Consider the following 10285-nt stretch of genomic DNA (forward strand, 5'->3'; position numbering starts at 1 on the left):
CAATCCCTCAATATTCGACCTGGCACACCATCAGGACCCGCCGCCTTCCTCGGGTTAACAGCCTGCAGCATGCGCCTCACCTCGTGCTCTTCCAGGGTGAGGGTGGTGCTGCTATGGGTGGCGTGTTGCTGCTGTGGCTCCAATACCTCCGGTACCCTGGTCTCAAAGCGGGCAAAGAAGATATTCAGCTCCTCTGCCAGCTCCAGGTCACCGTCCGCAGCTCCGAGATTGATCTTATAGTTGGTTAGGTGCTGGATGCCTTGCCACACCTGCCGGCTGGTATTACTCTTCAAAAACAAGGCCAATTTCTGCTCACTTCCAGTGATATTAATCCCTTTTATGTTACCATTCTGCCTAATCCTTTCAGCCAATGGCTCTATAAAAATAGCAAATAAGAGTGGACTCAGTGGGCATCCTTGTCTTGTGGACCTTTCAAGCTTGAAAGCATCTGAAAGTTCACCGTTAATCTTTACTTTTGCAGTTGGGCTATTATACAAGGCCCTCAATATAGTGATGATGGACCCATTAAACCCATGGATTTTTTTTTAAAATATGAAAAAAATGTAACTTTTTCCTTCCGTCATACTTCAGAAATATAATACATTAATTTTTTGAACATTTTAAAACATTTAAGTTTGCTCGTTGTATTTATAAGATCCTACATTGACGTGCTCCACAATCATTGGTCAGTCATGTTAAAATCCATTATCAGTGGAAAACAAACCTGATCCTCTACTAGAGGCGATTGTGCAATACCTTTTAGACATAACACTCAGCAAACAGTTATTATTAGTTAAAGTCAGTGAGATTTGGAGTGATACAATAAGACACGCAGACTTAGCATGACGAACCGACGAGGAACACGTACACTGTGAATACATACAGAGGGAAAAGGGGACAGGAGATAAGACATGGACATAACTAAGCACAAACAGAACATGATGGCTGGGGGGGAAAACACACGTGACCAATAATAGTAGACCTGTGCTACATTTGTCCAGCTAGGCAACACATATTTCTGCATAAGAGATACATGAGACACCCTTTAAATAAGCAAATTTCATGTTTAAAACATGGAAATGCAGCCAAAATGGACCATACAATGGCCTCAGTGAACACATCAGCACATAAGTAGAGATAAGGAAACTCAATCACATTAGATATTAATATTACTATGAGTAAATTATATATATTATATATTCTGTTATATGGTTTAAAGAATACAATGTGATAATCACACAGGAGAACGCTGTTTCCAGTTATACAAATTTATTTTATTTCACTATTAAAGAAACCAATTATGTAAATAAAAGCTCACCACAAGAACATCTCCCAACCCAGTCTTACAAAGTTGCAGTTACAATAAAAAATGGGTAGGGAACATGAACTGTTGGTGAGCTAAAAAACAATCCTGGTGCTGATGCTTGTCATTGAACGTTTTGGACAGAGCTCTTGATTGAAATGCCTACCGTTGTGTGTAGGCATTTCGGTCCAGATGTTATGGAGTTCAGTTCAGCTAAGATGTATTTCTAAAGCACCGGATGGCAAAAATAGCCGCTTCTCGGCTGTTTATATTGTAAGGTAAAGACCATACAATATAAGAGAGAAAACCCCCCAACAATCAGATGATCCCCTGTGAGCAAACCCTTGATGACAGTGTCTGTGAAGGTTATCAGTCATCAAGGCCATAGTAGTCTAAGGAGCTTGGAAAGAAAAGCGCCTGGACTTCTTTAAGTTAAAGAAGTCCAGGCGCTTTTCTCCAAGCTCCTTAGACTTGGTGACGGTGGGAAAGAAAAACTCCCTTTTAACAGGAAGAAACTTTCGGCAGAACCAGGCTCAGTGAGGGGCGGCCATCTGCCTCGACCGGTTGGGGGGGGGGGCACAGCTGTTATAACCCCTGACGCAGCATAGCTTCTAATTCTGAAAGATACGTAGATACCTTAAACCTGCACTCTATGCAGGACACCAAGCGATGACACGACTTGCAGTACTATAGGAGTCTATGCAGAAACAGTTTTCTCTCTTGAATCTCTGTAATTTTTTTGCTACTGAGTGTCTGGGTGCAGTCACTCATTTTGGGCCAATTAAATCAAATGAACTTCCATTGTCTAAGTTATAGCCCTATTGAACCTGCGTTAACCAGGTTTAAAAGGGAGGGCCAAAGTCGTAGTTGTGCTAAATTTCCTCGAATTCTCCTCGGAGATTTTCGAGTAGCTTCCTTTGTTCTTGAAAGTTCTTTTCCATTTGTCTCATCGCTTCCCGTCCATTCCACATCTTTTTGGTAAGGTCACTAACCGTATTTTCCAAGGCCTTATTTTGTTGTTTGAGTATGTCAACTTGGACATCGTAGTTGTTTATCAGATTGTTATGTGCTTCCTGTGAAACTTTGCAAACCCAAGCTCAGACTCCCAACGCCATGTCTTGTTTTCAAGGCTTCCTGTACATTACACAGATTTTTCTTGACAAGCTCTCTTTTCAGTGCCTCACATTCATGGCACAACAACTCCTTTTCTCTGTTGGTCTTGTTAAAATCATGTTGGTTGTCCTTTTCCATGTCTCCCACTTTTATAACCGAGCCTGTCTTGCTGCTTTGCATCTCTCCGATTTCTGCCTCCATTTCCTGCATCACCTCTTTCTGTTGCAGGTCTCTTTTCCTCTTGTTTTTAGAGAACCCACGTCGTTTGAAGAGAACTTCAGCGTTTCTTTGGAGAATTTTGTTCTCAATTAGGAGCTCTCTTTTCACTGCCTCAAATTGATGGTACAAAAACTCCTTTTCTCTGTTGGTCACGTTAAAATCATGTTGGGAGTCTTTCTCAGTGGCTTTGGAGATCCGTGATTCTCCTTTCACACCCTCATCGTGTGGTTTCAGTTCTTTTTGAGAATCACCACTCCTTTTGGAAAGCTCCTGGAGGTCCTGTTCAAGAAGTTCGTTATGCCTCAATATGTCAATTTCATGTGCAAAGCATTGGAGTTCCAGGGTCTGTCTGAGCTGTTCACTGTCCGTTGTTTTGTTTTCCTCATTCATGATCCTTTTTCTTTCTTCACTCTCTTGTAACTCTTTAAAGGCTGTGTTTGCCTGATGGAGCTCAGTTTTAACAGCCTGTATTTCCTGTTGCATGTCATCTTTTTCCTTTTCAAAGTCCCTTTTCAGCTCACACATGCGTTTTACCGTCACATCATTTTCCTCTCTTAAAGACGGGTTGTCCTTTTCCATGTCTCCCACTTTTATAACCAAGCCTGTCTTGCTGCTTTGCAACTCTCTGATTTCTGCCTCCATTTCCTGCATCACCTCTTTCTGTTGCTGGATCTCTTTGGTTTTGGAGCTGTTTAAATCCTTTAGAATTTGGTTCCAATATTCCAGCTCTTGAATTTTGAAGTGAATTGTTTCATTCTCTAGTTGCAGGTCTCTTTTCCTCTTGTTTTTAGAGAACCCACTTCGTTTGAAGAGAACTTCAATGTTTTTTTGGAGAATCTTGTTCTCATTTATGAGCTCTCTTTTTTGCTCCTTAAGGTCGGCGTTCTCGACTTTAAGGTCACGTATGGTAGAGTTTTGTTGTTTGAGAGTTTTATTCTCATTTTTCAGCTCTTTGATTTGCTGTTTAAGTTTTTCGTTCTCGGCTCTCATGTTGCATACAACAGGATTTGACAGACTCATATTTCAAATTGAAGTTGATGCTAAATCTCTGTACCAACTAAAAGATTTTTTAAAAATACCGTCGACTGTGTCAGAAACGCAAGTTTCCAGTAGTTTCCTGCCTAGTGAATTCTTCCACTCTCTTTGAAAGACTGCCAAGAGTGAGAACCTCTCCCCTATTTATAGGTTTTCGTGTGCTGATGTCATAAAGAAGACCAGAGATCAAAGGGATTCTGGTGAAACGTCACTGTGTCTGGTCTGGGCAGTTCTGAATTGAATAATAACAAAATGACGGGGGGCGTGTCTGGTAGCCATGTGAAGACGTGTTGTACAGGGCTCCTCAATGGACTAACTTGTTTCATAATTCCATTGCTCCAAAACTAACGAACTTTTAACAACAGTATGATAACACGCCCGTGTGCTGCTCTGAGGCACTTTTTACATCTTCAAGGCTACGGTGTACGAAATATGAGCAAAACTAGATCGGGGAAAGAGCAGGCCGCAAAAGCCTCGGACCTGTCACGGTTGTTAAAGAGTGGACTCAGGCGCGGAGCTCAGAAATAATGACAGTGCATTTATTTACAGTGCAGCAATGTGACAACAGCTCAAATGTGCAACAATGGTGATAGTGCGTCCCTCCTTCCGTGTAAGCCCGTGCGTGGTAGTGAGTAGGGGTGGGTTTTTATAATCGATTCATTGATTAAGATTGATTATGGCTTGGATAACGTAAAATCGATTAATTAAAATCCTGAATCGATTTTTTTAATATAAATTTATTTTGCCCGAAATGCCAGAATCTCTGGTGACATCTCACAAAATTTCAAGAACCACCAAACAGCTAAGACAGTAAATGAGAGCAGGAACACGGATTCTGCACAAAGACTTAAACACACAGCACGACCCGCGGATCAGAATCATTTAGATGTCGCCTTTCTCACCCGACGGCACGGACACGGTCGGGGCTGAAAGCCGACAGCTCACTGATTCTGATCTGTCGGCGGGTCCGCGCTTTGTGTTCACGCCCTTTATGCGCTGATTCTAAAGCTGTTAGTTTGATCTCTTTCCAAACAATATTGACCGAACCAGCAGCAAAAGAAGATTCACATAAACATCGTCATGAATTCACTCTGACTTTTACTGTTTTGCTTCCACCGCGATGCACAGCTCTCTCTCTCTGTCTCTCTCTCTCTCTCTGTCTCTCTCTCGCCCTCTCTCTCTCTCTCTGTGTACTTCAAGAACAGTTTCCCTTTCTTCATTATTCGCTTGCTTGTTATGCACAAGTCTACCGTTGTTTACAGCGCTGTCGGCCGCTGTTTTTTTCCCTTTTACATTCTTCCGAAAAGAAAACCTCATTTCTGCTGTTCAATACTGAACAAATTTAAACTTTTTAAAATTATTCAAAATGCAAAACGCTTAACCGTGTCTCTAATAAAACCTCTGTAACTTCAGAGGTAATGTTCATATGTTGATTAATGGTTTTCTTTCGTTTTTGATGTACTGCAGAATATTTTTATAAAATCCCAGGCCAGGAAAACCACCTTCATGTTTTTCTGTGTTTTATCTTCAGCTACTTTGACACAAAGGCATCTGCTGTGATGCTTACTGAAGGAAACTGTTTCCAGGGCCTACTCCGTGGATCGGCTTCCTCCGAGGCGTGGACGTCTATCAGCAGAGAATGTACCTTCACCTATCAGCAGAGAATGTCCCTTAGTCTGTAACACAGTCAAATATATTCTCAAGTAATATTCAAGCATGCCATTCAGCGTGTTAGTACGAGCAGCTCGGGAGCAGCTTGGGAGAACAAGAAAACAGAGACTGCTTTAGATTGTCTTCCCAAAGTGACTCAACTTTATTCACAAGTACAACAGTTTATATAGAGGGTAAAATTCATGAGACAGCAGATTATCAGTTTAAACCAGTACAGACCAAGATAAGGCAGCGTCTTCCTGCCCTTGGGTGAAGAAGCATCCTTTGTGTAGTTTATTAGTTCAGCTACAATTGTGATTATCTCAGCGACATATTTTCAAGGCACAAAACGAAGAGTTCTTACATTAGTGAAATCTGAAACAAACCATTTGGCCTTCAACAGGCGTCTAAAAGATTAAGAAACTAATGTAGCTGAGGGAGTGATCTCTGTGGTATTTCAACCTTGTACCAGCCTGTGATTCTCACACATCAATTCTTGGGTCAAAGAGAAAAATAACTAAAACAAAGGGGCCTTATTGAATGACAGAGTTTTCCTGCATAATGTCACTATAAAACAATATCCAGTAAATGCTACCATGGTACTAAAATACCTAACAGTTCCCCTCTTTTATTATTTTTAAAAATAATAACTCAAATAGAAAGGAAAAATCACAAATGTAATAACATAATATAAAAAGCAAATCATAAAATGTAATAGTTCACAACCTAATGTTCAATACACACATCAGGAACATCATTGGTAACATCTGGCACATCCTCAGGATCAATTTGTGCTAATTGCAAATACATTGAAGTAGCTGTACTAGTAGCTATATGGGTTATCATTGAAAATGTGGCTTGCAGAAATGTGAACAGGGTTGCAGTTTACAATACGAAATAGTAAATAAAAATCCTAAGGTTAATGCAGTAGATATGATTAATAACCTAAATATATAAAAAAGACAGTTCTTTAGTCGTCTCCTGGCCTGGTCCCAGGTTCGAGAGACACCGTATAAGCGTCGTGTGATGACAATGGGCATTTCATTTTCTCCATTATCAGGATGAAACGAGTCTATCTTTATCAGGTTAGACATTGTGTGGTACTCTAGGCTTTCTGTTCCTGCTGGATGTTCGAGTACCTTGTTGTTGTTCAGGCAGGGGATCAAAGGGCTTTCTGAGTCTTGGCTCTTTCAGGCGTTGTGTGTTAATCAGTGATTGTGTGTGTGTAGGTGGATTGGATCCGGGCGCTGGCTCGCCTGAGTCGTCATCTATAGGTGTATTGAATCCGGGCGCTGGCTCGCCGGAGACGTCATCTACTTGATCCGACGCCTTAGGTGGTTTGGTGGGGCTGGTCTTAACCCTGCTGGCATGAATCCACTGAGGTTGTCCGTCTGTTAGGATGCTGGTTCTCGTCACTGCAAGTACAGTCTGGGGGCTGGAACACGCGGCCTCCCCGAGTGCCCTTGGTTTTAGCGACTTTACCAATACCGCATCTCCTGGTTTCCACGGATGGGTTGGATCTATGGAAGGGAGAGGCTGAGAGAGACAAACTTTCTGATAGTTATTATTCAGTGTTTCTACCAGGTTATGAACATAGTCAGACAATGCAGTGTCTATGTCCCCTTCCAATAGCGGTGCCCCTCTGGAGGCTGACCATGGTGTTGGAAACGGTCTTCCCATGATTATTTCAAATGGAGATAATTTGGTTGCTGCGGATGGAGTCATTCTAATCTCGCAGAGGATTTGAGGAAGTAGTTTGATCCAGGTCATTCCTGTTTCTATCATTGCTTTAGTCAGGCGGTTTTTTATGGTCCTATTCATTCTTTCTACAACTCCTGAACTCTGAGGATGGTATGGCACATGATATTTCCAGTCTATTGCTAGAGTTTTAGCACACTTTTGAATTACTTCTGATGTGAATGAAGGTCCTCTATCACTGTTAATTTGGTGAGGTATTCCAAATCTGGGTATTATTTCATTGCACAACTTTTGACAGACTACTTCTGCAGTTTCTTTTGAGGTTGGATAAGCTTCTACCCATTTACTAAATTGGTCCACTATTACCAGTAAGTACTTGATGCTTCCTTGTGCTGGCATGTGTGTAAAATCAATTTGTAATGTATGAAATGGGAAATCTGGTTGTGGTAAATGCTGATGTTTTGCTTTTGGTTTTCCTACATTAGTTCGTGCACATGTTAGACAGGTTGCTAATATGCGTTTTACTGCGTGTTATCAGTGGCAGTCAGCTTCAATAGTTGTGAACATTCTGGATGAATATTGTTTAAGAATGTTGTTATGAAAATCTGATCATTTCCTCCTTCAGGCATGCATGCCTCATTAGTCCAGCAGTGTGTGAAACGTTTCATAAACACTAGAATGGATTCATCTGGCTTTTGCTTACACATGGTTACTGCATTTAAATCAATTTTATCTCTAGACATTGTGAGCAGAAATCTCTTTAGATTTTGAAAAAAGGCTGTGATTTTGTCATCATTTATCCACAAAAACGAGGTGGTGTTGGCTGCTTGGTCATTTTTAGGGTGTAGTTCCTCTACTTCTTCAATAAGCTGAGATTCAGTCACACCTGGGATTCGTTGACATAATATATATCTATAGTCAGGCCCACCCAAGTGGTGGTATCTGGTACTTCTCTGTAATGCAGAAACAAAGGCTGTAGGATTTTGTAGAGGATCGGGAAGTTCTTTAATGGTTGCTGCTAACTCTGAAATTTTAGGGGGTTGAATGCAACACATGTCCCCTATTATCATGAACGGGAGGGAGGTGCTGACGTCATTAAATTGTGATCCCTGCTTTTCTTTATAACGGGTGTTTTTGTGGGGGCCCTCTTGAGTTTTTTCCTCTTTTTTCTGCTTTAAGTAGTTCCTTATTAAATTTCTGGTGTTAGTTATTGCTTTTGGCACAGTCAAACCATTCGCTACTCTAGTGTGGCGCTGAACATGATTATCTATGACAGAAACGGCTTCCTGCAGTTCGGCTTCCGTACGTTCAGTTAAAGGGTCTTTCATGATTTCCTCACACTCTGTCATTAACTGTTTTGTTTGCTTTTTATGTTCCTGTAACTCTCTTTCTCGTTCAGTGTATTCTCGTTCCTGTCTTTGATCTAGGTTAAACCAGTCATCTTCTTCTAATTTAGGTGTCATTTCAGTGCCTTCCTCACTCTTTTGGGATTCTGCTGTTAAATCAGGATATACGCGCTGATGACGTGCAGCCGCCGCAGCAGCTATTAATTCTGTTTTTTCATCATAAGGCGGCGGAGCCGTAGGTTGAACGGATGGGCATATAAGGCTAGTTTTTTCTGCAGTGGATTTACTAGAGCCTACACTGGCTTGATTTAAAGCATTTACGTCTGGCTCGGGTCCTTTTTTCCATAGTGGTAGCATGCGATTGGTCACATCACGACATTCTATCATATATTTTTTACAGGACTTTTTAATCAGCCTACTTTTCTTATCACAAATAGTATTTAACATTTCTACTGACCTGTTTTCTGGCGATAATCGTTCGGGATAGGGCTCCGGAAATACATTAGGATGCATTAAAGTTATAGTTCTTAAGTTTGAGACGAAATCAGTCACGTAAGCACTTCCGCATGTTCTGGATACGTAATCATGGAAGTCTTCATTGATTCGCGAGCGTGGGTTAAACGTAACCGGAAGTGGGAGTCGTACTGAGCCGCTATTTGTGATTTTATATTTTATTTTTTTCGGTTTTACAGTTAATTTTGATTTTTTATCGGACCCGTCTAAGGTCTTTGAATTATTCTGACCCATGGTCAGTGATTTCCAGAGGGGTTTAGACGCTTTGAAGGATTTAAGTTAGTTTCTATTTTTGCTGTGGCACACCTGAGGTTACTTGATTTTTTGCTAGCAATTTTATGTTTTTAGTGAGCAACTTCTCACTTTTTAACGAGCAACTTCTCGTTTTATGACCCCAGGCAACTTCCTGTGTCCTTTCTGCTGGTGAGCAACTTCTTAGTTTATGACAGCAGGCAACTTCCTGTGTCCTTTCTGCTTTTATTTACAAAACAACAGGCAACTTCCTGTGTTTCTATGTGGGCCACTAAATAAGGCTCCTCAGTGTATCCCACTTGTTACTATGTGGGCCACTGAAGAAGGCCTCGTCAGCGTATCCCGTTTCTATGTGGATCACTGAGAAAGGCATAACACAGTCTTATAAAATAAAAGACACGTGCCTACCTTCGTCAGGATCCCACTTCTGACACCAAAATTGAAGGAAACTGTTTCCAGGGCCTACTCCGTGGATCGGCTTCCTCCGAGGCGTGGACGTCTATCAGCAGAGAATGTACCTTCACCTATCAGCAGAGAATGTCCCTTAGTCTGTAACACAGTCAAATATATTCTCAAGTAATATTCAAGCATGCCATTCAGCGTGTTAGTACGAGCAGCTCGGGAGCAGCTTGGGAGAACAAGAAAACAGAGACTGCTTTAGATTGTCTTCCCAAAGTGACTCAACTTTATTCACAAGTACAACAGTTTATATAGAGGGTAAAATTCATGAGACAGCAGATTATCAGTTTAAACCAGTACAGACCAAGATAAGGCAGCGTCTTCCTGCCCTTGGGTGAAGAAGCATCCTTTGTGTAGTTTATTAGTTCAGCTACAATTGTGATTATCTCAGCGACATATTTTCAAGGCACAAAACGAAGAGTTCTTACATTAGTGAAATCTGAAACAAACCATTTGGCCTTCAACAGGCGTCTAAAAGATTAAGAAACTAATGTAGCTGAGGGAGTGATCTCTGTGGTATTTCAACCTTGTACCAGCCTGTGATTCTCACACATCAATTCTTGGGTCAAAGAGAAAAATAACTAAAACAAAGGGGCCTTATTGAATGACAGAGTTTTCCTGCATAATGTCACTATAAAACAATATCCAGTAAATGCTACCATGGTACTAAAATACCTAACACTTACACCTTTGATAA

General features: G+C 41.1%; 1 long non-coding RNA gene across 1 annotated transcript; it reads right to left on the bottom strand.

The window, feature by feature from the left end:
- Positions 1-5453: 5453 nt before the first annotated feature.
- On the bottom strand, positions 5454-9528 carry LOC309717375. Its single transcript, XR_014279676.1, has 2 exons — positions 8822-9528; positions 5454-6856 (listed from the first exon to the last, which is right to left on the bottom strand). It is a non-coding gene; the product is annotated as an uncharacterized lncRNA (long non-coding RNA).
- Positions 9529-10285: the final 757 nt, after the last annotated feature.

This window comes from Aulonocara stuartgranti (assembly GCF_965226115.1).
Source record: "Aulonocara stuartgranti genome assembly, chromosome: 11".
Lineage (NCBI taxonomy): Eukaryota > Metazoa > Chordata > Actinopteri > Cichliformes > Cichlidae > Aulonocara > Aulonocara stuartgranti.